At 37.0% G+C, this 27348-nt stretch overlaps 1 protein-coding gene across 5 annotated transcripts in view; it reads right to left on the bottom strand.

The window, feature by feature from the left end:
* The window catches only part of XIRP2 (xin actin binding repeat containing 2), a 99947-nt gene extending 75341 nt beyond the window's left edge, over positions 1–24606 (bottom strand). For all 5 annotated transcript variants that reach the window (XM_060177769.1, XM_060177768.1, XM_060177765.1 and 2 more), the window contains exon 1: positions 24461–24606. The gene's annotated coding sequence lies outside the window, so the exon portion shown is untranslated. The remainder of the gene's footprint in view (positions 1–24460) is intronic.
* Positions 24607–27348: the final 2742 nt, after the last annotated feature.

Genomic DNA, 27348 nt, shown 5'->3' on the forward strand with positions numbered 1-27348 from the left:
TAGATAGCATAATGGTTATGCAGAGACTCATGCTTGAGGCTTTAAAGTCCCAGATTCAACCGCACACCACCCACCATAAACCAGAGCTGACAGTGCTCTGGTAATCTGGTAAAAATAAAAAAAAAAACAGAAAGGAAGGAAGGAAGACTTCTAATTATTCTTATGCCTGTAGTTAATTATAAAAGGGATGACACTGTCACTCATCTATGCTTCCTTGAATGTGATAAAAAAATAGATCTATAATGTCATGTGTAGATGATAAAGAGGAAAACAAGAAAATGTATAGCTCATTCTAAAATTTTATCTTACATTTACAATTTTTTCAATTTTTACAATTTTTAATATCACCAAGTGAGAGAATTCTCAGAGATACTCCTATCAAAAAAGTTCAAGATTTGCCTATTATTTTGTTGTTGTTGTTGATGGTATGGATTGTATTTTTGTGTCCTGTTTATTGTCATTCTGTTGTGTTCTGTGAGGTCAAGACAGACCAAACCAAAGTCCTTTCACAAATGAAATCACAAACCTCAGAAAATACAACAGCAACAGAAGCAAAGATTAATGCGGCTCAACAAAACAAACAAACAAACAAAAAAACAGCCAAGCAACACCTCCACTCCAAAAACAAAACAAACCAAAAACAAATACAAACCACAAAAAAAGACAAAGCAAGAATAGACAATTATAAAAGTCACTTATCAATGACAAATTCTACAGATAGTGGGAAAAAAGAGAAGAGAAAGTAGGAAAGAGAGAGAGAAATTACTCTGAGTCAGACTTTCTCTTTGTCTCTATCTAATAAATAAAATAAATAATAAAATTAAAAAAGGAAAAAGAAAGGAGGAGAAAAGAGAGAATGAAAATCAAGCTCCTCCCACAATAGAGAGCACACCCAATTATCACCGGAAAAACAACTAATTGTTGTCAACCCAGAGAGAAAGGAAAACAGAAAGCAGCAACAAAAGAAAAAAAAAAAGATTAAAAAAAACAAAAACCTAACAATCATCATTCTGTAGATTAAACTATTCCAGATTGGCTGTGCACTACCTCCCAAACCTTTTCTAAACAAAGCAAAAACAATTACAAGAAGCAACTATCAAACAAACTCAAGAAAAATATATAGGTAAATTGACCCAAGGGAAACCTAAGGAGATTATTCTCACAGGCCCATCAGGTGAGGATTGGACCAGGAAGTCAACCAGCTCCCTTAAAAAAAAAATTGGTTTGGTAAAATTTTCCTCCTCCCCCGGATGACTCCCTGCTAAGTTCCACAGGAGGACTTCCTTGTCAGCTGTTGGTTTCCCTTACCTCTCTGGCCTAGGATTTGGTCTGAGGTTGGGAGAAGAGGGAGAGTGGTGCAGAGGGAAAGAGTAAAACTCACAACTGTGCCTCCTTTGTCCTTTTCAGCCTCTGTTTACCAGCCTAAGGTTGGGTTATATGGCTCCCTCTTGGTTCCATTTTGACATCTCCTGCATACTTCCTCTATCACTGGCTTGGAAATCCTGCCCCAAATCCCCAGATTTAAAGCAGCCTCCTTGTCACACATATTCCAGGTGTTGTCTTCAAGCTACCATCTTGTCTGAGGCTCCAGTCTTAAGTTCAGTTCTCTGCACCACCAGAAGCAAGAGCTGAGCATTACTCTGGTCTTTCTTTTTTTCTCTCTCTCCCTCTCTGTACTTCTCTCACATTTATTAAAATAAGATAAAAAAAATCAGAAAGCAAACACAAAATCCAAAAAGTAAAACATGGGACAAAAATACATCATCCTAACATCATTAAAGACAAATATATATTGAATAAGACATGGTTATTTTTTTTATCATGTTATTGGTGTGGTTAGTAGTTTACAGCACAGTTGTTGACACATGGCTATAACTTCTCATCCTCCCATGATTGATATCTGCAAGACACTTTCACCTCTAACAGGTCCTTTCCCACCATCATGAACCAGGAAAGATAAATTTATTTTCTTTTTCTAAATTAAATTTTATCTTATTGTATTTTTTTGTCTCTAGGGTTATTTCTGGGGCCTGCACTACAAATCCACTATTCCTGGAGGTTATTTTTTCCCTTTTTGTTGCCACTGTTGTTTATCATTGTTGTCATTATTATTGTTGTTGTTATTGCTGTCATCATTGTTGTCTAGGAAAGAGAGAAATCGAGAGAGGAGAGGAAGACAGAGGGGGAGAGAAAGATAGACACATAGAGGTTTCTCTGGACTGGGAAGACAGCACAGACCTGTCTCACCGCTTGTGAAACAACCCACTGCAGGTGGGGAGCCGGGGGCTCAAACTGAGGTCCTTAAGCCAGTCCTTGGCTTTGCACCATGTGTGCTTACCTGCTGTGTTACGGCCCTGCACGGACAAATTTATTTTTAGTGGTTGCACTGCTCATCTACTACAGAAAACAGTCCATTTGTTGTCATTTTCCTTTTGATTGGTCTTATATATATTGTTTAAAAAAATTTACTCTGGTTTTCTATGATTAAATTTTTTTCAAACAAGATATATAAGACCAAGCAAAAGGAAAATGACAACAAAGAGACTGTTTACTGTAAAGAACAGCTGTTAAAAACATGCTAATATTATTTTAAAATAGATAAAATACTCAGAATAATGATAACAGGTAAAAATCGTGTATATATATATATATTTCTTTCATTGTGTAGGACACCAGTTCACTAAACTAATCCACTAAATGCCCTCCATTTCACTGAGGTAGTGAGTGTTTCACTCTTTATCCCTATTTTACAAATAACGAAACTGACTAAGAAAGATTGTGAAACCTGCTCAAAGTTAGGAGCCTGGTGAACTTTAGAGCTGGAAAGAGAAGTAGGCAATCTAGTTACAGATTCTGTGATTTCAATTACATGAAATTTTATGTTCCCTTTTTATGCCCCTCAAAAAAAGCAAATTCAAGCAATAATATTCCCAGAATATATTGAGTTCTCAAATCATGACATATTTTTTGGTTTTCTATGCAAAAATGTATCATGAATTTTTCTACCACCAAATAGATTAAAGCAAATTCAAAAACAGAAGACTTTTCTTCTGTTGTAAATACTGATAATAAAAATATAATGAAATGGGGATAGGAGATGGCACACCTGGTTAAGCACATGTATTACAGTGCTTAGGGTCCAGAGTTCAAGCCCTTGGTCCCCACCTGCAAGGGTAAAGCTTCATGAGTGGTGAAGCAGGGCTGCAGGTGTCTGTCTCTCTTCTCCTATCTGTATCACCCTTCCCTTTCAATTTCTGTCTCTATCCAATAATAAATATATATATATATATATATATATATTAAAGAAAAGAAAATGGTTTCTCTGGACTGGGAAGACAGCGCAGAACTTGCATGTAAGAAGTCCCAGGTTCAAGCCCTGTCACCACCAACAGGCAGAGATTAGTGGTGCTTTGGTTATGAAAAATAATAAAATTAAAATATAATTCAAAAAATCTAAAATATGGGGCCCAGTAGTAGCGCACCTGGTAGAGTGCACATGTTATAGTGCACAAGAACCCAGGTTCAAGCCCTAGGTCCCCACCTGCAGGGGGAAAGCTTCACAAGTGGTTAAGCAGTGCTGCAGGTATCTGTCTCCTCTCTCTGTCTCCCCCTTCCTCTCAATTTCTGGCTGTCTCAAACAAATAAATAAAGATTAAAAAAATTTTTTTTCTAAGCCTATTCTACAGAGAAACAATCAAACCATGTTGACTGAATATTGGAGTTCATGGCTAAGATCTACTCCTCCCTCACTGACTGACAGACCAGTGGTGGAGAGGTCCAAGGAGATGCTGGCTGTTCCCACACCTGCTGACACAGCACAGACTCTACACTTGGCAGACCAAGGTGTCATTTAGACTTAGTCTCATTAGTTAAGAAATACATTTTGGAAGCTGGGGAGAAAGCAAATGGTGATGCAAAAAAGACTTTCATGCCTGAAGCTCGGAGATTTCAGGTTCAATCACCAGTACCACCATAAGTCAGAGTTGAGCAGAACTCTGGTAAAAATAAATACATTAAATAAATAAATAAAACGATAGAAGCTGGTAAGTGGCACACCTGGTAGAGCACACATGTTACAATACACAAAGGTCCAGGTTCAAGTCCTCAGTCCCCACCAACGGGGTGGGGGGGAAAGCTTCATGAGTAGTGAAGTAATGCTGCAGGTGTCTGTCTTTATGTCTGTCTCTGTCTCTCTCTCTCTCTTTTTTTTTAGAATTTTTTTATTACCTTTATTGGATAGAGACAGCCAGAAATCAAGAGGGAAGGAGATGATAGAGAGGGAGAGAGACAGAGAGACAGCTGCAACACTGCTTCACAGCTTGCCCCCTGCAGGTGAGAACCAGAGGCTCTAACCTGGATCCTTGCTCACTGTAACATGTGTGTTCAACCAGGTGCACCACCACCTGGTCCCTTTTCTATCTCAGTCTCAATCCAATAAATAAATAAATAAATAAAAATTAGAAAACATATACAATAAATCTATTTTGGTCTATTTTGTTGGCTGGTAGAGTAGTCCATCTGGACCATGTCCCCACTTTGCCATGCAAGTGACTGTTTCTTCCCACGCACTAGATGTTTTTCTATAGCTCTGTCTTGGCATTTCTCTTGCAAACACTCAAAGCCTTTTGTAATCAGGCAGTCCTTCCTGTCTCCAGTAGCCCCAGCCCCCCACCCTGTCTTAGAAAGAATGAACTGGCCTGAAGCTTGGAGGGTGTGACACCCACCTGAGGAGCTGCAGCATTTGTTACATTCTTTTGGATTTTTTTTTCATCCTTTGGTCTTTAATGACCCATGACAGAGCCTCACAAATACCTTTGTACAGTTAAGGACCCCCCCCCCCAAAGCTAAGGCTGGACTGAACTAGTCTCTGGATGGTAACAATGAGAGGAAGCCCCAGGAAGCTGACCCAGTCCTCCATACAGTGAGAAGATTTAAGTGTCTGGCAGGAGAAAAAAGTTTCATTTTCCTTATCCCTACTCCACCTCCAGGGATAGAAAAGAGATGCTATGACAGAGAGGGGGAGGCCTCAGAAAAAAAAAAATTAAAAATCTAAAATATATTCCTAGTTAGATAACTCAATGTCTATGGTCATACCACTTGGAACAAGCCTGATCTTGTCTGATAACCCAGTGAGAAGTTATGACTAAAAATTTCAATGTTTGAGCAGAAAAAAAATGAGAGATTAGTGGATCTTTCTTTGAAATTTTCTAGGATTTCTTTGAGAAGTATTTGTATGATCAGAAATAAAAGCTATTTAAAAGTGAGGTGATATGTTACAGCAAAGCCCTCAACCTGGCACCAACTTGAAGAATGCAAGTTCACTTTCAGAGATATATTGATGACTTTGCTACTGTATTATGAATGCATCAGAAAGAAGTCTGTCTTTAAGCAGCTAGAACCTTGATTTAAAACTAAATGAGGAGAATGATGAAGCAAATTCTTTCAAACCTAAATATGTGATTTATAGCCCAGTATGGATTTGCATGCAAGCTATACACCAATATCACAGACTTGGAAACATTAGCATGAATACATTTTCTATAATTTTCAATATTAATAAAAACATCCATCTCCTTAAAGCACTCAGAATGCTACTGCCAGTTCAAAATTGTAATCAATTTGGGGCTTATGTATTTTACCCTCACTTGACTTTAACACTGAGAAGTCAATGTAGAGTAAAAGGAAAGAGCGAGTGTTTAGCATATTCTTGCATTAATTTATAATTCTTAAAAACCAAAAAATATAATGAATAGAAATGTATAATATTACAACACAGAAACTAGACTGGGACATCTGTCTATCTAGCATATGATCATGGTGTAGCAAATTCCACTTTTGAAACCCACTTTTTTGGGTATTACTATACCAAAATACATTATTTTATTGTATGCATATTTGTCAGTTCCATATATATATATATATCTGTTTATCTAAGTACCATACTTTACTTATCAACAAAACTATATCTCTCTGCATAATGAAAAGGAGTGGTTCTTGCTCCTTTACTCACCATTTTTTAAAAAAGTTTTATGGGGGGTGCTAATGGTTTACAGTATAGTCTTTCACACATAGGCCCCAATATCTCATTTCCCCTGGAAATCACAATATCTCTTCATCCAGTTCCTTTCTCTCCTTTCCCAGAGTCCTTTGTCTTGGTGCAATATGCCACATGCTAAGTTACACCTTATGTTTTCCCTTAATGTTCTTTGTTCTTAAGTTCCACCTATAAGTGAGATCATTTGATATTGGTCTTTTTCTTTCTGGCTTGTCTCACTCAGTATGATGCTTTATGACCACAATATTTATTACAAAGGAGGAAAACCTCATCATTTTTAACAGCTGTATAGTATTATATTCTGTATATGTAACTCAAATTCCTTAGCCATTCATCTGTCGTTGGGCATCTGGGTTGCTTCCATGTTCAGGCTATTACAAACTGTTTTGCTATGAACATTGGTTTTCATAGGTCTTTTTGGTTAGGTGTATTTTATTTTTCCTGGGTAAATCCCAAGAAGAAGAATTGTTAAGTCCATTTCTAGTGTTCTGATGAATCCCCAGACTGATTTCCATAAACGTTGGACTAACATTCTCACCAGCAATGTAGGAGAACAAACTGACTATAGCAGTACATCAAAAAAGTTATACACCCTGACCAAGTGGGATTTATCCTATTTATGCATGATTGATTCAATATGCATAAATCAATAAATGTGACTCACCAAATCAACAAAATAAAATTCAAAAACCATATGATTATCTCAATAGACACAGAGAAAGCCTTGGATACAATCCAACATCCCTAAATTATCAAAACATTAAAAATAATGAACAACCCCTCAAACTAGTAAAACCTAAATACAGCAATACAATATCCAACATTATACTTAATGGAGTTAAACTGAAGGCTCTCCCCCTAAGGTCAGGTAGAAGACAGGGCTGCCCAATGTCCCCATTTCTATTCAACATAGATTTGAAAGTCCTAGCCACAGAAATCAGATTAAAGAAAGAGTCTAGGGAGTCAGGCACACCGGGTTAAGTATACATCGTGCAAAGCGCAAGAACTATCATAAGGATCTCAGTTTGAGTCCCAGGCTCCCTACCTGCAGGGGGGTTACTTCACAAGTGATGAAGCAGGTCTGCAGGTGTCTGTCTTTCTCTCCCCATTTCTCTCTGTCCTATCCAACAATAACATCAATAACAACAACAATAATAAAAACAACAACAATAAAAAACCACAACGATCAAAAAACAAGGGAAACAAAAGGGGGAAAAGAACCTTGGAGTCAATTTCTCCACACTTGCATCATTAAAAAAAAAAAAAAGAAGTCTAAAGGGATATAGACTGGAAGAGAGGAAGTCAAACTGTTACTATTCACAGATATGACAGTATACATAGAAAATCCAAAAGAATCCAGTAGGAAATGCTCAAGCAATATAGTAAGGCTACAGAATCAACAGAAAAAAATCGGTGGCATTCTTCTATAGAAACACCAAAATAGAAGAATAATCCAGAAATCAATTCAATTCACCATAGCAGCAAAAATGATCCAAATGCTAGCCATTTTAAAATCAGATGTCTACTTGACTGTTTGGGGAAGGAAATATTTAACACTTGTAGACTAAAATCAATCTCCTATAGAAGTTCACATCATTGAGATTTGGGTGGGGTGGGAACATAGCTGGTTAAGTGCAAGTGGCGCAAAGTGCAAGGACTGAAATAAGGGTCCCAGTTTGAGCCGCCCCCCCCCCCTCCGCACCTGCAGGGGAGTCATCATATCACAAGCAGTGAAGCAGGTCTGCAGGTGTCTATCTTTATCTCCCTCTCTCTGTCTTCCTCTCCTCTCTCCATTTCTCTCTGTCCTATCCAACAACGATAACAACATCAATAACAACAATAAAACAACAAGGGCAACCAAAGGGAATAAATAAATAAGGTCACACCATTAGCCTCAGAATCTATGAATGTGTTGTTTTATATGGCAAGAGAATTCTTTTTTTTTTTTTTCCTCCAGGGTTATTGCTGGGCTCGGTGCCTGCACCATGAATCCACCGCTCCTGGAGCCATTTTTTCCCCCCTTTTGTTGCCCTTGTTGTAGCTTCGTTGTGGTTATTATTATTGCCCTTGTTGACGCAATTCGTTGTTGGATAGGACAGAGAGAAATGGAGAGAAGAGGGGAAGACAGAGAAGGAGAGAGAAAGATAGACACCTGCAGACCTGCTTCACCGCCTGTGAAGCGACGCCCCTGCAGGTGGGGAGCCGGGGGCTCGAACCGGGATCCTTACTCCGGTCCCTGCGCTTTGCGCCACATGCGCTTAACCCACTGTGCCACCGCCCGACCCCCGGCAAGAGAATTCTTTTACAGATGTGATTAATCTAAGCAGAGTATCTTGTGGGTTCAATTAATAATAGGGTCTCATAAATGAAAGAGAGAATCAGGCAAGAAAGGTGACATTAGTGATGACAAAGGAGACAGGAGAGAGAGGGATGAGCAAGGGAGGAAGGAGAGGGAGAGAGAGGAGAAAGATTTATCAAACATAGCAAATAGCAATCAATACACATAGTTTTTAGAACTTGGCTGGGGCTAGAAAACAGAAAAACTTTGTGTTTTCCCTTTCTGTTCTTATTTCTCGACATCTGTCTATGAGTATGATCATCCTATATACATCCTTCTCTTAGAACTCTGTAGTGGGGTGCCACAGGGAGGAAGGGGGCTTTCAGGCCCTGGTACATGATGGTTGGACAGGACCTAGTTAGGATGAGAGTGTTTTATAGAAAATTGAGAAATTTTACACGTGTCAATAACTGTATTTACAGTAAATCATTAATTCCCTCAAAAAATACTTAATAGAAATCTAGTCCTTCCCTTGAGCTTCTTGAAGGAACTTGTCCAATTGCCACCTGGTTTTGTTTCAGAGAAGGTCTTTTTGAGCTTTAGATCTCAAAAACAGTAATAAATGTGTGCTGTTGTAAGTTATTATGCTTGTGGTAACTTATTCCAGCAGCAATAGGAAACCAGCATAAGAATCCACTGTCCACACACATAACCTGTCCAAGAGAGAAATCACCACAGTGTTGATCCTTTTAAAGCCATATTTTGGCTTCAGATCCCCAAATTGCCAAGGTTGTATAAGCACATCATTCTGTGATGGAAACATCTTCAAAGCTATTTTCAGGTGCCAGATATGAAATTCTCACTTTGTAGAGAAAACTAGGCTTAGATGTCCATTTAAATTTGCATCTCTCTGAGTAACAGAAGTGTCATTTTTAAGTAGAACACATTTTTGCTATTAGACTCATCTTATTTTCTGCAGCTCCTATCATCTTACAAGGGCTTCTGTGCTAGAGGAGTAATGAATGAACAAAATTTGGTCAGTAATTAGATAATCATTAGTGCATTAATACTGTTAGCATAGGAATATTGGGAGATTCAATCATATTGTTATGGAATATTTTAAAATTCATTGCTTACTTTAGCTAAAGAATTAGCCAGTTAAAAAATCAATAAATGAATAAAATGATTTAAATTTCCTTGAACTGGTCAAATAAATTAAAACCATTAAGTGCCTGTAGATTGTGCATATCTTTACAGTCTCTGCCACTTTCCTGTGACACTCACTCATACTGCATAGTATTAATGGTAACTATCTATTAATGAGTATCAATTATGCGATCAGATTTTTCACGTATTATCTTGTGAATTCTCATAACAAGTTTATCTTACACATGATAGCATTTCCATTTTAGTTAAGAAAGAAGAAACATTCAAAGGATAAAAATCGTAAAGGAGAGAGGCTGGTGGTAGCTTAGCAGGTTAAGCACAGGTGGCGCAAAGCGAAACGACTGGCGCAAGGATCCTGGTTCAAGTCACCGGCTCCCTACCTACAGGGGAGTCACTTCACGAATGGTGAAGCAGGTTTGCAGGTGTCTTTCTCTCCCCCTCTCTGTCTTCCCCTCCTCTCTCCATTTCTCTCTGTCCTATCCAACAACAATGACATCAATAACAACACAGTAATAACTATAACAATAAAAAAACAAGGGCAAAAAAATCATAAAGGAAGAAACTGAATCTGCACTTAAGTTAAAAATCTACACAGTTTTTAGTATACATATATCTTAATTAAAATATGACATTTTACTACAAAGGAGAATTAAAAATTACTGATTGAATTATAATCAAAATGTCCATTGGATAAAAGGGGTACAATTCCACACAGTTCCCACCACCAGAGTTCTTCATCCCATCCCTTCCATTGGAAGGTTCTCTATTCTTTATCCCTCTGAGAGTATGGACCAAAATTCTTTATGGGATGCAGAAGATAGGAAGTCTAGCTTCTGTAATTGCTTCTCCACTGGACCTAGGCATTGGCAGGTCGATCCATACTCCCAGCCTGCTTCTGTCTTTCTCTAGTGGGGCAGAGCTCTGGAGAGGTGGGATCCCAGATTGTCTGCCAATATGTATTCTCCTTTTTGCTTCCTAAATATATACACACAATGTCTATTTAGAGTTACTTTGCCCCATATATCCAGGGATGAATCAAAGGAAAAACAGTAGTGTGAATTTGTATGATTATTATGAAGATTTTGTCCTTATAAATTTAAGTTGAATTATAAATCAAAGCAAATTCTTCACTTACAATTTTTTGGTCACTGTAGAGATCAAACCTGTTATAGTAATGTATTGTATTTTACACCGTAGAGATAAACCTGTACAGTAATGTATTGATCCACATGGATAGAGAAAAGGACAACTTAGATATAAGAGACATGCAAATCCAGGATCACTCTTCTTAACTTTTCATTGATCCATTCCTACCCTCCTCCCCCCAGACCTATAAAATGGTGTCATGCTCCCATCAAAGCTAAAGTATGCATCCCCATTATACAGTGATGATATTCAATAATCTTTCTTCTCAAAACTTTAGCCCTTCCCACAATAAACATCTATTATCCATCTACTTTTAGTTAAACAGTACTCAGGTCTGGGCATTCATTAATCATTATTATCTCCATTACTAATACACATCAAAGCAAAAGAAAAGAAAATCACCAGAGAGATCCTTAAGTATAATATTCTAAGAAGTGTTGATGAGGATTTATCTTTAAAAACAGAAATAGATCAGGTTGCACAACTTAAATATGATAGCTTCTGAATAAAGCACTTTCCCAGATGGTTGGCCCTGCTAACAAAAGTGGCTTGTCTGAAGACACACCAAAAGGAGCCCTCCTTATATAGGGGAATCTTAGGGAACTCAGTGGCACACACTCAGAACCTCACACTCCACTCGCCAAAACACAGGTGTTTATACAGAGAAGAAATTAGATTAATATGGTTCAAACTGAATCAAAATTTGATAGGGTTAAAAAGTTACTTGTTGCCACTTAGTGATTCCATTTCTCTTGATTATTTCTTCTTAGCTCAGAGATTAGCTCCCTCTGCTGTGATCACCCAACGTGTAAAAATTATACCTGTCCTTGCATGAGTTATTCATTTTTAGGGTATCTTGGAGTCCGTTCCCCTGTATTCTCCACTTCTATCATCTTCCAGCAACATGTGAACACCTTCCACACTGGGCAGAGTTAAACTAATTTTGTAAGCCTGCTTTACATGGAGATTTGTCTTGGACAGTTTATCTTGTAGCAGGTAGACCCTGCAGCAGACATATTAACAATCAGTTCTGAACCCAGACAGCCTGATTTTGCAAAATTACTTACTCCTTCTAAGCTTCCTTATTACCTGTGCCATGAGAATGATAGCAAAATCTAATGACCATCTGTGAGGACTGAAGATGTGATCAAAGTAAACAGTTTTGCACAGTATCACACATACCACAAATAATGTTGACTAGTGCCTCATCACAGGGCCTTATATTGAGTAATTTGGGTATTAATATACAAAGATTTGAGATAATAGTTCTGAAAATAACATAAGCTATTACATTTTCTGAAATTTCAGCTAATAAGTAGTAAGGATAGAAATTGACCCGGATTCATGGATTCATTTTAAAGTCTTCTGCTAGGAACAAGAGACAGGAATGATGAAACATTTGGTAATTATACAATAAGGTTGGGGCAAAAAGAAGTAGAAAAGCACTACTCAGATAGCCACAGGGAGGAAGAAAACTTGAAAAAGAGAAGATACTAACTACAAACCACCCACTCTCCTTCCCTTTTTCTCTTCCTTTCTCTGTTTTTTTAGAGATTTTAAAAATTATTTTTATTTATTGGATAGAAGCAGCCAGAAATCAAGAGGAATATGGGGATAGAGAAGGAAAGAGACAGAGAGACACCTACAGCCCTGCCTCACTACTTGTGAAGCTTTCCCCATACAGATGGGGACTGGGGGCTTGAACCCAGGTCCTTGTAAAGTGTAACATGTGTGCTCAACCAGGTGCACAACCACTTGTCCCCCTTTCTTTCTTTCTTTCTTTCTTTCTTTCTTTCTTTCTTTCTTTCTTTTCTTTTCGTTTTTTCTTCCTTCCTTCCTTTCTCCCCCCCCCCTTCCTTTCTTCCTTTCGTCTGCCTTTTGCTAGAATTTTGAGAACCATCTGAAAATGCAAAGATAGTAATTACCACTGCAGTGTATGATACTTTCAGGTCAGTTCTGCTCCTTTCCCCTCTACCCCCAACTGGTGTGTGTGTGTGTGTGTTTCTTTTATTATATTTCTTTTGAACTTACCAAGTAAGAGACTTGATCAAAGAAGCATAAAAACACTAATTCCATACACTTTCTTTCCTGAACATTCTTTGGAAAAGCTAAGCAATACAGAAGAAAAGTGAAAATGCTTAAATAATGCAATATCTTGTTTGGTAAATTATTCTATCACTCTTTCAGAACAAAGAGGCACTCAGAAACATTCTACATAGAGAAGTGACCACTTTCAAAATGATGTGGTGTTTAAGCATGTACTTTTGGAAAGGAAGTTATAGCAGTGTCTGTTAAGCATCCTTGTATGACACTGTTTTTCTCACCAAAACTATCTGTTCTACTAAAATGCTGTGAAATTAAAAGTACTCTCCATCTTGTTCAAATGCTTGTGTTGTCACACAATTAAGACTTGCAACAGCTCTCTGTCATTATAGTAGGGGACATCAAATAATGTTGTATCAAATAATAGATTTGGATCAATCTTTTAATAGAATTGGGATGTTTATAAACTAAAAAAAAAACAATTATTTTACTGTATTCAAAGCTTCCAATTGTCTGGTTCTGGGTTTTTCTCTCTGTTCCCATTAATACTGCCCATCATTGCAAAAAAAAAAAAAAAAAAGAGAGAGATGATGTCAGATTCCTAATGATATACTGGTCCTATGAAGTCCAAAAGGTAGAAATGATTTCAGTCTTCTCTGCTCAAGTTGCACATAGTGTACATAGCTGTCAGTCTCATCATCCTTTCATATAGTTATAGTTACTCATTTTAAAATATTTCGCATTTGTTTGTTTTCATGCAGATCTAAAACCTAATCTGCTAAATATACCATACATAAAAAATTCAGTTAATGTTGCTTATTTCACCCCTGTTTTTAAACTGTAAAGTATAAAAATCAGTCTTTAAATGTTATTCAGATTGAAAAATTGCTCTTTCCTGTACACATTATTACAGTAACATCTGTGAACAACAAAGAATTTAATTAAGACTTGCACCAAAAGTTTTCCTAGACCAGTAATATTTAAACTCATGTGTAGAAGGTGAGAGAAAGGTTATTAGAAGGTGAAGATGTAAAAGGCAATGAAAATAATTATATATTGAATTTCTTTGCAAAATTCCATGTGGAGTTAGGTGTTTTTTGTTTTTGCTTTTTTTTGTTTGTTTGTTTTACAACTTTGAATCAGAATCATGTGTCTAGACTCTTCTAGCATTAAAAATGCCCTTGTTGAACAGACAAGCCACTTCAATTTACTGTGTCTTTCCATTGCATTATAACAACTTATCCCAAAGGCAAGCCAAATGGTCAAGTTAAATATTTCTTTGTCTTTAAAATGATTTACATATATTCGGGTTCACTCTCTGACATCATTACATACTAGGACTGAGCATTATCATAAAACTAAGCAAATGTATCACCCACCCCCAACTCCACCTGAGTCATTTTGAATCTTTTAAAATTTATTTATGAAATGGAAAAATCAACAAGACCACAGGATACGAGGGGTATAACTCTGTACAATTCCCGCCACCAGAACTCTGTATCCCATCCACTCCCCTGATAGCTTTCCGATTCTTTATCCCTTTGGGAGTATGGACCCAAGATCACTGTGGGATGTAGAAGGTGGAAGGTCTGGCTTCTGTAATTGCTTCCCCGCTGAACATGGGCATTGGCAAGTCGACTCATACTCCCAGTTTCCCTCGTGGGGCAGGGATCTGGAGAGGTGGAGTTCCAGGGTACATTGGTGTGGTTTCTTCATTTTGAATTTTTTTTAAACAGAGTTTTGCTCAGCTCTGGCTTATACTAGTGCTGGGGGCTTAACTTGGGATTTCTAAGCTTAGGGCATGAAAACCTATTGTGTTAACTGCAGTGCTGTCTACCCAGCCACAAGGATTTAACATTTAACATCATGCATCTATACAGGGAATGCTGTTAAGCACTTACTGAATGACTTTTATTTTCTGGAAATAATATTGCAAAACTCAATGCCCATCTTTTTATGGTTCCTGTCGACGAGATTCTTTCCCCCACCTTTTTTCTTTTTAAAGAGTAGAAAACAAGTTCTAAATTTTGCAACAGAAACTATTTAAACATCACAGAAAAGTTATGTGCAAGTAAAGACCAGAGTTCCAGGAGGAAGCAAAAATAAACTCCTTGCCTGTGAAACTGTGAGTCTAGTTTCCAGCTCATCACCAAAAATGCTCAGCAGGACACCACAGGAGCAGGTGAAAATTAGAACTGCACAAAAAAATATTTGCTTGGGAAGTGAAACCAGTTAACTTTCTTTGGGCTTTCCGCCCAATTTAATTTCTGCCAGAAATTCTCCTGTTATTACGTATCTGCAGAGTGGCATAAGGATTCCAGTATGAGACCCCCCTACCTGCTCCCCACCTTCAGGGGGCGTTGCTCCACAGGTGGTGAAGCAGGTCTGCAGGTGTCTATCTTTCTCTCCCCCTCTCTTTCTTCCCCTCCTCTCTCTGTCCTATCAACAACAACCGATAATAACAATAATAAAAACAACAAGGGTAACAAAAATAGTGAAAAATGCTCTCTAGGAGCAGTGTATTTGTAGTGTAGGCACCCAGCCGACTGATAACCCTGAAGGAAAAAAAAAATAGGGAAGTTTCCAATGGAAGCGATGGGACACAGATCTCTAATGTTGGGAAATGTGTGTAATTGTACACCCTGTTATCTTACAATCTTGTTAATCATTATCAAATCACTAATAAAAAATTAAAAGAAAGAAAAGTATAGCACTTTAAAAACACTTTAAAAAAAGGAAAAGTAAGGGAGTCAGGAGGTAGAGCAGTGGGTTAAGTACACGTGGTGCAAAGTGCAAGGACCAACTTAAGAATCCTGGTTAGATTCCCCGGCTCCCCACCTGCAGGGGAGTCACTTCACAGACAGTGAAGGAGGTCTTGCAGTCGTCTTTCTCTCCCCTGCTCTGTCTTCCCCTCCTCTCTCCATTTCTCTCTGTCCTATCCAACAATGACAACATCAATAATAATATCAGCAATAATAACTGCAACAACAATGAAAAACAACAAGGGTAACAAAAGGGAAAATAGATATAAAAATTTTAAAAAAGATAAGTATAACAAAAAGAATCCAAATACATCCATATATATATTGTCCTCCAAAGATTATCACTGGAGCTTGGTGCCAGCACTACCAATCCACTGCTTCTGGAGGCCATTTTATGCCCATTTTTTTATTCAATAGGACAGAGAAAAATTGAGAGAGGAGGGGGAAATGAGGGTGGTGGGGGAGAAAGATAGACACCTACAGACCTGCTTCATCACTTGTGAGGCGACAGCCCCCTGAGGCGGGGAGTCAGGGGATCGAACCATGATCCTTGACTGGGTTCTTAAGCTTCATGTTGTGTGCACTTAACTTGTTTTGCTACCACCCGGCCCCCATTCATATCTCCATCACAGTGCAGTACAGAAGGAAATAACCTTCCCAGGTCAGTAGACAAGAACAGAAGGAACGTGCACACACACACACACACACACACACACACACACACACACACACACACACACACACACACACCTTTAGAGAATCATTAATCACAAGTAATTCCCTACTCATTTTAGAAGATTTAGGAGGTAGACCTCAGTAGGTCTTAAGGATGCCCTTTTGTACTTGATGGCTGGAAGCCTGCGAAGAAAAGCAAATGTGGTAGAAAGCCCTAGATCCTGAGAAAAATGTCATAAACCTTATTAAGCCTGATGCTGCCATTAGTGAAAGTATTTTATGTTATAAACCTTGTTAAGTCTGATGCTACCATTACTGAAAATATCTTACAAGGAGAAATTTAAAATGCTGATGTTTTGTGGTATTCTCTACATATTTCTTTACAGAATCTCAGATTTGTGTGTGGAATTGGTAAGTGGTTTACATCAGAGATAGTACTTATCTATCTTGACAAATTTACATATACAGGTTTCTGACACCCAACCATGTAGTTTCTGGGGCTCCACTCCCAGACTTTTTTTTTAACAAAACATAAGAAATCCCACCATCTCACATTATATCTAATATATATATATATATATATATATATATATATATACATGTAATCACATATAACATTGTACACACATAAATATATATCAAAACTGGTTAAGTACTAATCTTATGCTATGGAGTCCTTTTAAAATTTAACAAGAGTTAAAAGATATTACTCACAAGTCTTTCTCATTCTCAATTTTCCCAGCTGAGATTGTGTGGTGTAGTGGTGAATGTGATCATGTGTCAAATGTAAATAAGACAAATGCTTATCTTCATCTCTCAAACCTGATGCATTGCACCATCTCACCGACACATGATATTTTACTTTCCATTCTGCTAGGGGATCCTTGGCCTTTTGTGCATTAAGTCCCCTAGTAATTATTCTGATACCCATTTCTCCACATGTCAGTGCCTCCCCCTCTTAGTAAGAGCCCCCCTATTCTCTTTAGGCTGACATTGAGTGAGTACATGATACAGAGAGATGAAGCACATATATATGCTATAATGACAATAATAGCAACAGTTTATATAAGCATTTACTGTATACCAGGCACTATTCCTTTACACATTATGTAATTCCGCAAACAACCCTAGAAATGAGAATTATTAGTGTGTCCATTTTCAGATGGAAAAACAGGCATAAGGATATAGAGTTGCCCAGGGTCAACCAACTAACATTTGTAAGAGCCAGAATTCAAAGTTTTTTTAATGCATTCTGCTATCAAAGTTTATGCTAAATCCATTGAAGTTTACTTGGCAGCATTTTCTCATTTTCCAGTATGGAATGATGGCGGGGGGGTTTATTCAGTATTTCTTTTGACTAGAGGGAATGATGCTTTTGTCATTTTCATAAACCAGAGGCACTTCTTACATTTTAAGGATAGTTAAGGCTCAAAGGTTATGGAATATATTGAAGAAGTTTTTAATACAAATGATATTTTAAAACACAGAACCAAGAGAAAAACGATATTATGGCACTTAGGAAAAATTTCTAATTCTAAGAACTATTCAGATCTATTAACATGTAAAAATAGTATCCTTTCTCCTTTCTTCTCCTTTCTCCTTTTTTTGCCTTTCTCCTTTCTTCTCCTTTCTCCTCCTTTCTTCTCCTTTCTCCTTCTTCCTTTCTCCTTCTTTCCTCCTTTCCCCTCACATCCCCTTCCCTCCTTTCCCCACCTTTCCTTTCCCCTCTCCTCCTTTCCCCTCCTTTCTAGTAATGTTAGCTTCTATCCAAAATCATGAAAACCTGCAAGGACCCACTTCCTGCTTCCATTCACACCTTTCAGGTGTTTTCCCTTCTCCATCTCACTCTGGTCCTCTTTATTCCCTTTCCACACCATATCATAGATACCTGCAGACTTGCATTACCACTGGTGAAGTATCCCCCTGGAGGTGAGTACTTCTGTTGTGAACTCATCAACAAATATTTTCATTGTTTATCTTAACTTGTTGTAGTCTTCATCCATAATCCTCCTCAGTTTTGGTTGGTTGTGGGTTATTTTTGGTATTATCTTTATTTATTTATTGGATATAGACAGCCACAAATTGAGAGGGAAGGGGTGATGGAGAGAGACAGGGAGCTGTGTATTTATTGAGCATACACCAAACTCAGCAATAACCCTAGAAGGGGAAAATACTGATATTTTTTTCTTTGAATACCCAAATAAACTTTGTGAGAAAAAAATGGAGAATAATATAGAAGCATAAGTAATACCATGATATCATGATTTAAAAAGACACACGGGGGTCGGGTGGTGGCGCAGTGGGTTAAGCGCATGTGGCGCAGAGCACAAGGACCAGCATAAGGATCCTGGTTTGAGCCCCCGGCTCCCCACCTGCAGGGGAATCGCTTCACAGGTGGTGAAGCAGGTCTGCAGGTGTCTATCTTTCTCTCCCCCTCTCTGTCTTCCCCTCCTCTCTCCATTTCTCTCTGTCCTATCCAACAACGAACAACATCAACAATGGCAATAATAATAACCACAACGAGGCTACAACAACAAGGGTAACAAAAGGGGGGAAAAATGGCCTCCAGGAGCGGTGGATTCGTGGTGCAGGCACTGAGCCCAGCAGTAACTCTGGAGGAAAAAAAAAAAGGCATACACACTTCGATACCAGAGAATGCAGGAAATGTGGCAATGTACCCTTGTGATAACAAAAATGCTATAAATCAACATTTCTTCAGTAAACTGTTATTGAAGTTGAAAAAAAAATGATGATGGGGAAGCTGGGTTGAAATGGTGAAATAAATTGAAATTGGATGAAATTTACAGTTTCTACTTAAGTGGTGAAATATGTGAGCTATAAATAGTAGTATTGACTTGACAATTGCAACAGATAGATTAAATCATTTTTAAAAGATTTATTTACTAATTTATTTTCATACACACACACACACACACACACACACACATACACACACCACCCCTCTACTCAGTTGAGGATTGAACCTTGATCTTCTGGAGTCCGAGACAGAAGTGTGTGAGTCTGTGCCTTAACAACACTGGCCGAGCTCCTGGGCTCAATCTTTTGAGGGAAATTGTTATAACTTCAGTACTAACACATTTTTGTTTCCTTTCAAATTTAGTTTCTCTGGAACTTTATAGAGTAAATATTGCTGCTGTTGTCCAGCTCTGAATGACAGATGGGTCATGAATCCTGAAATTATTCCCATTCCAGAATGAGGCAGTGACAGAAACAGACATGAGTACTGCTATGCCCCAAATTAAACATTCCTTTAAAAAAAATCCTCTAATACTTCTAGGTCTAGATAATTTATTCTAGAGAAATCAGGGTTTAATTTATTCTAAATAAATCCAGGTTTAATATAGTTCCATTCCCACTAAGTAGTACCCTGGGCTAAGTCAGAAGAAAGAAGGATTAAGCTTCAGTTGCCACCAGTAGCTATTCCTTTGGCATCACTCTCTGTGATCCAACAGGAACCTACTGTGGAATCTTTCCCTCCTAACAAAACAATGACCATATTACATAGAGCTTAAAAAGATGGCTCCGGAATACAACCTAAGGAAAAGCAGTGAAATTTAACTAGAACTCGTAGCTGGAATGCACAACACTTTAATATGAACACTTTCACTTTACCCTTGTCCCTTTCCCAGAGTATTCCAACTGGACGATGAGACCTTGTATAGACAAATACCAATTCTAATTTAGGAATCAGATATATTAAATGGTACCGCGAAGAGTACCTACTGTTTCTCTGGAACAACTATAGTTAGTTATACATTTCTAAATATTTGATGGAAAGGTTTTCTTGGATATGATAAAGCTGAAATCTTACTACTCAATATTTACTAAAGACAAATTAATCATCAAGAACCATAACACAGATGAAGCACATGTAAACTTCCAATGCAATTAGATGTCACTATACTTATCAAAAGTTAATATTTATATCCTAACAATCAGAGCTCTTCCTACCTCTTAATGTGAATGCAATAAATACTTATCTACTTTTATTTCCTGAAGAGCTTTTATAAATTGAGTTCTGATTTTAAAAATTGAGTGAGTTCTAAACTACTAAAACTTCTATTCAAACTATTTTATTTTTAGTTTTCATTTCTTGAACTTTAAGTGAAAAATATTGATAAATATTTTAGTCCATTTTAGTATTAGATTTTTCTTTTCAAGTTAATGGCCATGCAATATCTTCTTAGCTTTTCTAGATGGGTAACGAAGGAGTTAAGGAATTTAGAAAAATATATGCTGATGTATTCAGTTTTGGGGGAAAGATTGTATTAGATTTTTGACTAACAGAGGAACTTCCCAAAATAAAGTATTTTAGTATTATATTTATTTTAAGTGATATGTATGCCTGGAGCAATTTGGCAATTATTTACTTTTGAACAGGCACACATATCTAAAACATTCAGTTCACTTGGCAACAGGATATATCTTGCATACAATTAGAAAAATAAAGAAGACAAAAACCGACTTGAAGTTCTGCCAGCAAGAGCAGTAAAAAATGATATGTCTAATGACAAGACAGAGGGAGTAAGGAGAAGAGTTCATATAACAAAAGAGATCATCGATTCTTTTCATTTATTTTATTTTATGCGTTTTAACTGAGTGTGTGGATATGCTTTTTTAATTACTTATCCTAATTTTATGAGAGAGATGTTGATAACAAAAGTCATAAAAGTTATTTCTAGAAAAATAAAGTTTTGTCCAATCATACCTCAAAGTATATTCCAAATCATGAGAGCAGGCCTGATGTTATAGAAGAAAGATTTATGGAATGACAGCACTAGATATAGACACCAAGATAGTTGGCTTCTATTTCTCTCTGCTTTTAAGAATTTTTAATGTTCCTTGCCTCAGTTTTTCTTCATGTAATACTTGAAAGTGTTGTCAGAAGATGAAAAGAGTATCAATATCATCTATTATAATGCATTTCTTACTTCATTAACCTTTTAAGATGTAGGAATTTGGATTGCCTATTATTCTGTTCCCTGGAAGACTATTGCTATGCTACCATTTAGGTTCACAGAGTCTCAAGAGTCACTAAATATAGCCACACTGTCAGTTTTGACTCAAAATTTATAGAGAATATGGAAGCTCAGCGATGCTTTCCCAGGATGCTTTCCTTCTTCTCTAACTTGGATTATGCATCACTTCCGTTTGAATTTCGCGGAGTAAGCTGGCTAAAGTGAGAGTAATCAAAGAGGTCTGATCTGACTGTAGCTGTTCTTGAAATGAATTGCTGTATACCCAATTAGTTCAGAGAATTACAGTTTGGTTAATAGAACAGATACATTTGACATCAGAATTGAAATTGGGAAAAAAATCACAGCCCATCACACAGACATATAAATTTTTTTCTTCTCTTTTACAGAAAGAAATGGAGAGAGGAGGGGGAGACAGAGAAGGGGAGAAAAGATAGACACCTGCAGACCTGTTTCACCACCTGTGAAGGGACTCCCTGCAGTTAGGCTCGAATTAGGATCATTACGAAGGTCCTTGAGCTTTGTGCCACATGCACTTAACCCGCTGTGCTACCACCCGAATCCCAATGATGTGACCTTCTATATGAGATTGATCTTAGTCTACCAGTTTTAAATATTTCCTTCATCAAACAGGCAACTAGATGTCTGATTAAAAATGGTTAGCATTAGATAATTTTTGCTGCTATGGTGAATTGAATTGATTTCTGTATTCTTCTTCTGTTTTGGTGTTTCCATAGAGGAATGCCACTGATTTCTTTATGTTGGTTCTGTAGCCTTACTATATTGCTTGAGGATTTCCAGGAGTTTCCTACTGGATTCTTTTGGATTTTCTTTGTATACTGTCATATCTGTGAATAGTAACAGTTTGACTTCCTCTCTTTCAGTCTATATCCCTTTAGACTCTTTTATTTTTTTAAATGACGCAAACGTGGAGAAATTGGCTCCAAGATTCTTATTTTCTCCTTTCGTTTCCCTTGTTGTTTTTAAGTTGTTGTTGTTGTTGTTTTATTGTTGTTGTGTTTATTATTATTGCTGTTATTGATGTTGCTGTTGGGTAGGACAGAGAGAAATGGAGAGAGGAGGGGAAAACAAAGAAGGGGAGAGAAAGACAGACACCTGCAGACCCTGCTTCATCACTGTGAAGTGACCCCCACCCCTGCAGGTAGGGAACCGGGGACTCAAACCGAGGTCCTTATGATGGTCCTTGCACTTTGTGCTATGTATACTTAACCTGGTGTGCCCGACTCCCCCCAGATTTTTTTCTAAAAGATCTTTTCTCTAAAGGTTTTTCCTAATTTTAAGTCTGAAGGTACCCACCATTCTGCAAAGGATAAACCTGTAATTTGAATGAGTTAGTGTTTGCTTCAGAACCAGGAACAAATTACAATTTAATTAAATTTCACAGTGTAATTTGAATGCCTTCAAAAGAGGGCGTGGGAAGCAAGTAAAAAAAAAAAGACAATATAATGTCAATTAAATTCTTTCCCCCACAGATTGTTCAGTTAGAAATCTTAGAATTATACCACCAGGCACTTATTGTCTGCCCTGCTCTATAAATTACTGAATCTAGACATGACTCCTAGCTATCAAATAGGTTTTATATAATAGTCTCTCTATACTAGAAATGTGGCATAAACATGCACATTGTGAGAGGAACAAGCAGCACCGAGAAACAGAGAGAGAGAGAGAAGAAAGAAAATGTCAGTTTCCAGAGCCAAGATTATCAGGAGAACTCAAATCTAAAATTACCTCAACATAAGTCATATTTTACCCAAAGAATACTTCTGTGTAGATTTTCAATTGTGGTAAATGTAAGCGAGAGGCAGAATGCTGCAACTGATTGAATAGGAGGCAGCTATGAATTGTAAACAACAGCAAATTACCCATGAACTTTGTGGGATTTTTATTCAGATGGCAACCAGCCCCCTCTCTCTCCTTTTGCAATCACAGAAGACACTGGGGTTGGGCTACCATTTCCACATGAACATTTTCAGACTTAAAGCCTTCTGTGATCAGTAAAGAATGTCTACATGTATTTTTAGAGGCAGTAGAGGGAAGCTGTATCTCAAAGATGCCCAACAGTGGGTGAAAATGGAAACATTTACTCCAACCTCCAGAATACATTTTCCCCAAACAGCTGGTACTGTGCCATATCATAGGCATCTAAAATGCTGACTGACTTTTTAAAAAATGGATGGGCTGTTCATTTACATGCCAATAGCAAGAAAGTAAAATATTAAAAGATTAGGCCAAGAAATGGAGAAATATTTCAGCATGGAATTCAAGACTTTTCATTTCTGACCCAATATTTTTGCCACTCAATGGTAATATCTTTGAAACTCAAAACAGGTGCTGTCTCATATTAAAATTCATGACTCTGAAAGTAGCTGAGGTAAATATTTTACTCGTCCTTCAGCACCCTGCACATAAAATTTTAAAATAATTCAAACAACCTACAGCTCATCAGTGACCAAACAGAGCTCTGGTAAAAATAAAATAACTTTCTGTTCAGCATCAGCTGGCTAAATTTAAACTCTGAATTTATTATGTAATCTTAAAGTGTCCTTGCTTTAACTTGGTGTTTTAAGAGTTTCTGATATAATGTCTTTCCCAAATCACTTCAGTTTCTAACATCTAAACACTTAAGGCACAACAGGACCAAATTAAGGTGCTCACAGGCAATTGGAGACAGAAAAAAATCCATTTCAAACAGTATAAAGGGCATGGCACCTTTAAAGTACAATCTCAGTCATCTCTCTTAAGTTTGAAGTTACTATAATTAGGATTGGCAGATCCAACTGGCAGTACTTTTCTTAATTCCGCAAAACATGTAAGAACCTGATTCTTTAATCCTTACTCTAGTAATACTCCCAGAAGAGATGAGACTGACTGGAGCAAAAAGTAAAAAAAAATCAAACTAAGGCTAAGCATAATTTTCATGCATTTCCTCTAAGCAAAGTATTTTATACTCTTCCTTTCTCCTACCAAAGACATTTATATATTTTAATATATTAATTGCAAAAAAATCACATTCAAAAAAGACAAGTTTTTTGTGTTTAATTCTCCTTTCTAGTTGTAAGTTGAAGCAGAAATTTTAACATCACAGCTTATCAAGTTTGGTGCATTATTCCTCATTAGTACATTTTTTAAAAATGTTAACTATTTTGCAAAGATATTTATATATAAAGTGCTAAATTTAATATTATAAAGCAATCATAAATACTGCCTTTTTATAACAACTACAATTTGATCTGTGATCTCTAGTCATCTTTAGAACCAGCAAGAATATTTTACAACACTGAAAGCAGTCATGTACCATGGATTATATCATACATACCTTTAGAAATATTTAGATTTAAGCCCAGATTCGTGGAAATGTCAAATATCTTTACAGTTGTTCACACATCTGGTTCCTCCCTTGCTTAATGTACAGCAAATTTCCCAGTCCCCTGAACGCAATCAGTGGTGTGGAGGCCAGCTCCACTGAAAGGTCTATCAAGCAAGTAGAAGGGACGGCACAATTTATTTTAGCTCTGTGTCTAAAGGATGCAACTTGGCACCTATTTTTAGGAACTGAGCTCTGTATAGGTGGGGCCTGAGTCAAACACTCTTTTCAGAAGTGTGTCTCTGAAGGCACTCTGCCTCGCAATGTATGCGTGGCTCTAACACATGTGCAGTCAATCAGACATTCTTCAGCCATGACCACAAAGTCAACTCTCAACTTCTGAACAAGGCCTCAACAGTAATAAACATTTCTGATGATGACAGAAGGGATTGAGCCCATAAATCATTTGCTTTTGTTTTCATGATTTCACATCAAATCTTTTTAATGTCTCCTAAAGAGCCAAGGGTATAAAAATAAAGCACATAGGGAAACTTTCTACTTATTCTGATAGAGTTTGAATTCTCAGGAAGAAGAAACATTGTTTTTAGTGAGAAATATTCTTAGGTATAGAAAACATTCATTTACTTGTTGAGGCTTCACATACAAAAGAAAACACTGGACTGGTGTTTTCAGATATTATACTGCATTGTTATGTGGGAGACCCAGGATCTCATTCAGTCCCCACCACACTGAGGGAAGTTTCAGTATTGTGGTCTCTTTCACCTTCTTTCTCTCTGCTTCTCTGTCTCTATCTTAAGGAAAACACCATCACTCTATTTATATATGCAAAGGAAGGCAGAGCAACTTTCTTTAGAAAAATATGAGGGGAAAAAGGGGCGAGCAGGCATTCCAGTAAAAATAAAAGATGTTGTTCTGTATTTCTGCTGAGTAATATTAGCTTTAAAACATTTGGCATGAGGGAGAGCAGGCAGAGGAATCACCTCACATGCTCCAAAAAAGTCATATTAAATGTCCTTTGCTACCTTCCTGCTTAGTCAGCATACTTGCAGACCTGACCTGGAAGGAAATGGTTGAACTCATCTAGAACTGTCAGCTCCATCAGACTACTACCTAATATATTTTGAGTATATACCTCTTCTTTTATTTTTCTACTGTGGTATCAAATACATGTCTAAGTGACCTAGTGTGTGCCAAATAAAGAGGCACTTGTCCTCTGTCTTCAAGAAATCACCTGCTTTATATATTATAGATTTTGTATACAAAATGCTTACAAGTAGTGAAGACAAGTATGTATATACAATATATGCATCACAGTGTTTCTACAGTTACTACTGTGGGTGGTAGGTCAAGGAATGACTTTTCAACAGACCAACACAAAGAAAAGGTTTTGAGCGCCAGGTGGTGTCGCACCTGGTTGAGCACATGTTACAATGAAAATAACCTGGGTCCAAGCCCCTGGACCCACCTGCAGGGGGGAAATCTTCAGGAGTGGTGAAGCAGGGCTGCAGATGTTTCTCTGTCTGTCTTCCCTTCCTCTCAATTGCTGGCTGTCTCTATCAGATAAATAAAGATAATACGCTGAAGAAGAAGAAGGAGAAGGAGAAGGAGAAGCGGCTTCTAAGATGGTACACAAGATTTTTCAGTTCCAGGAGCAGTAAAGCTCAATTGTTATGGAGTTGTCATGTCCAGTATAGTAGCTACTGCACACACCTGACCATTTTGATTTTTACTGAATAAAATAAAACAAAAAATTCAGTTTCTTAGATGCACTAGTCACATTTCAAGTATTTAATCCTCATATATGGCTGACTAGTGACTATTTACTTGACACTGAAGATATAAAATATCCCCACTATTGCAAAACATTCTATACAATACTTATTTACAGTATAGGGTTTCTACTTAGCTTTGACACTAAACTGTGCTGGCAAGTCAAAGTCTTACATGATACCTACGACCCCTTTTACGCATCTATGACCATTTTTAGCTCCTTTAAATGGTTGTGTAAATGACATAATATATAATATACTTACAGTAGTCTATACCTAGGAAAAAAAGTTGCTTAAAATTATTAATGTTTTACCCTGTTATATACTATTAAAAAAAAAAAAGCACCAGGTCCCAAAGAAATCACAATGGTTTGATATAAATTATGAGCCTAATCTTACAAAGGAAGTACTGTCAGATTTATTTTTTTAATATTTATTTTAGTGAGATGAGAGAGAGAGAGAGAAGTTGAGAGAGACTATAGCACTGCTCAGCTCTGGCTTACGGTGTTGCTGGGGACCTGAGTCTTAGGCATGTAAGTCTTCTGCACAATCATTATGCTGTTTCCTCAACCCCAGTTTTATTCTTGTAATTGGATGTAGATGTTGCTGATGCTAGTCATTCGATTCTTATTTTATCATTTCAAAATATTAATAACTCAAAATCTGGTTTCTAGATTCATTATTTTCACATTTTATTCAAACTTACCAATTTCTTTTCATTGTATTGGTAGATTTTTCATTTATCTCTTCAATTTTTATTAAAATCAATTTTCTTTAAACTTTTTATTTTTACCCTTTTGTAAAATACATTGATTTAAATGCACATGTATAAATAAACTTATTTTAAATTAAGAAATTGTCCAAAGTTATCATAGTACAAAATCTCAGTGATTATAACATAAGAAAACCCAGGAAAATAAAACTGTGAAACACTATATATATACACACACACATATATATATACATATATTGACAATGATGTTATATAGTAGAATGCATAAATTAACAAGTCTAAATCCAGACAAAATGTATAGTTGTAGAGTTAATTAGTTATTATGCAATTTGGTTTGTTCATTTTAATCACAAAAACATTAGCACTTAGGCTTTGAT

This window comes from Erinaceus europaeus, chromosome 18, assembly GCF_950295315.1.
Source record: "Erinaceus europaeus chromosome 18, mEriEur2.1, whole genome shotgun sequence".
Classification (NCBI taxonomy): domain Eukaryota; kingdom Metazoa; phylum Chordata; class Mammalia; order Eulipotyphla; family Erinaceidae; genus Erinaceus; species Erinaceus europaeus.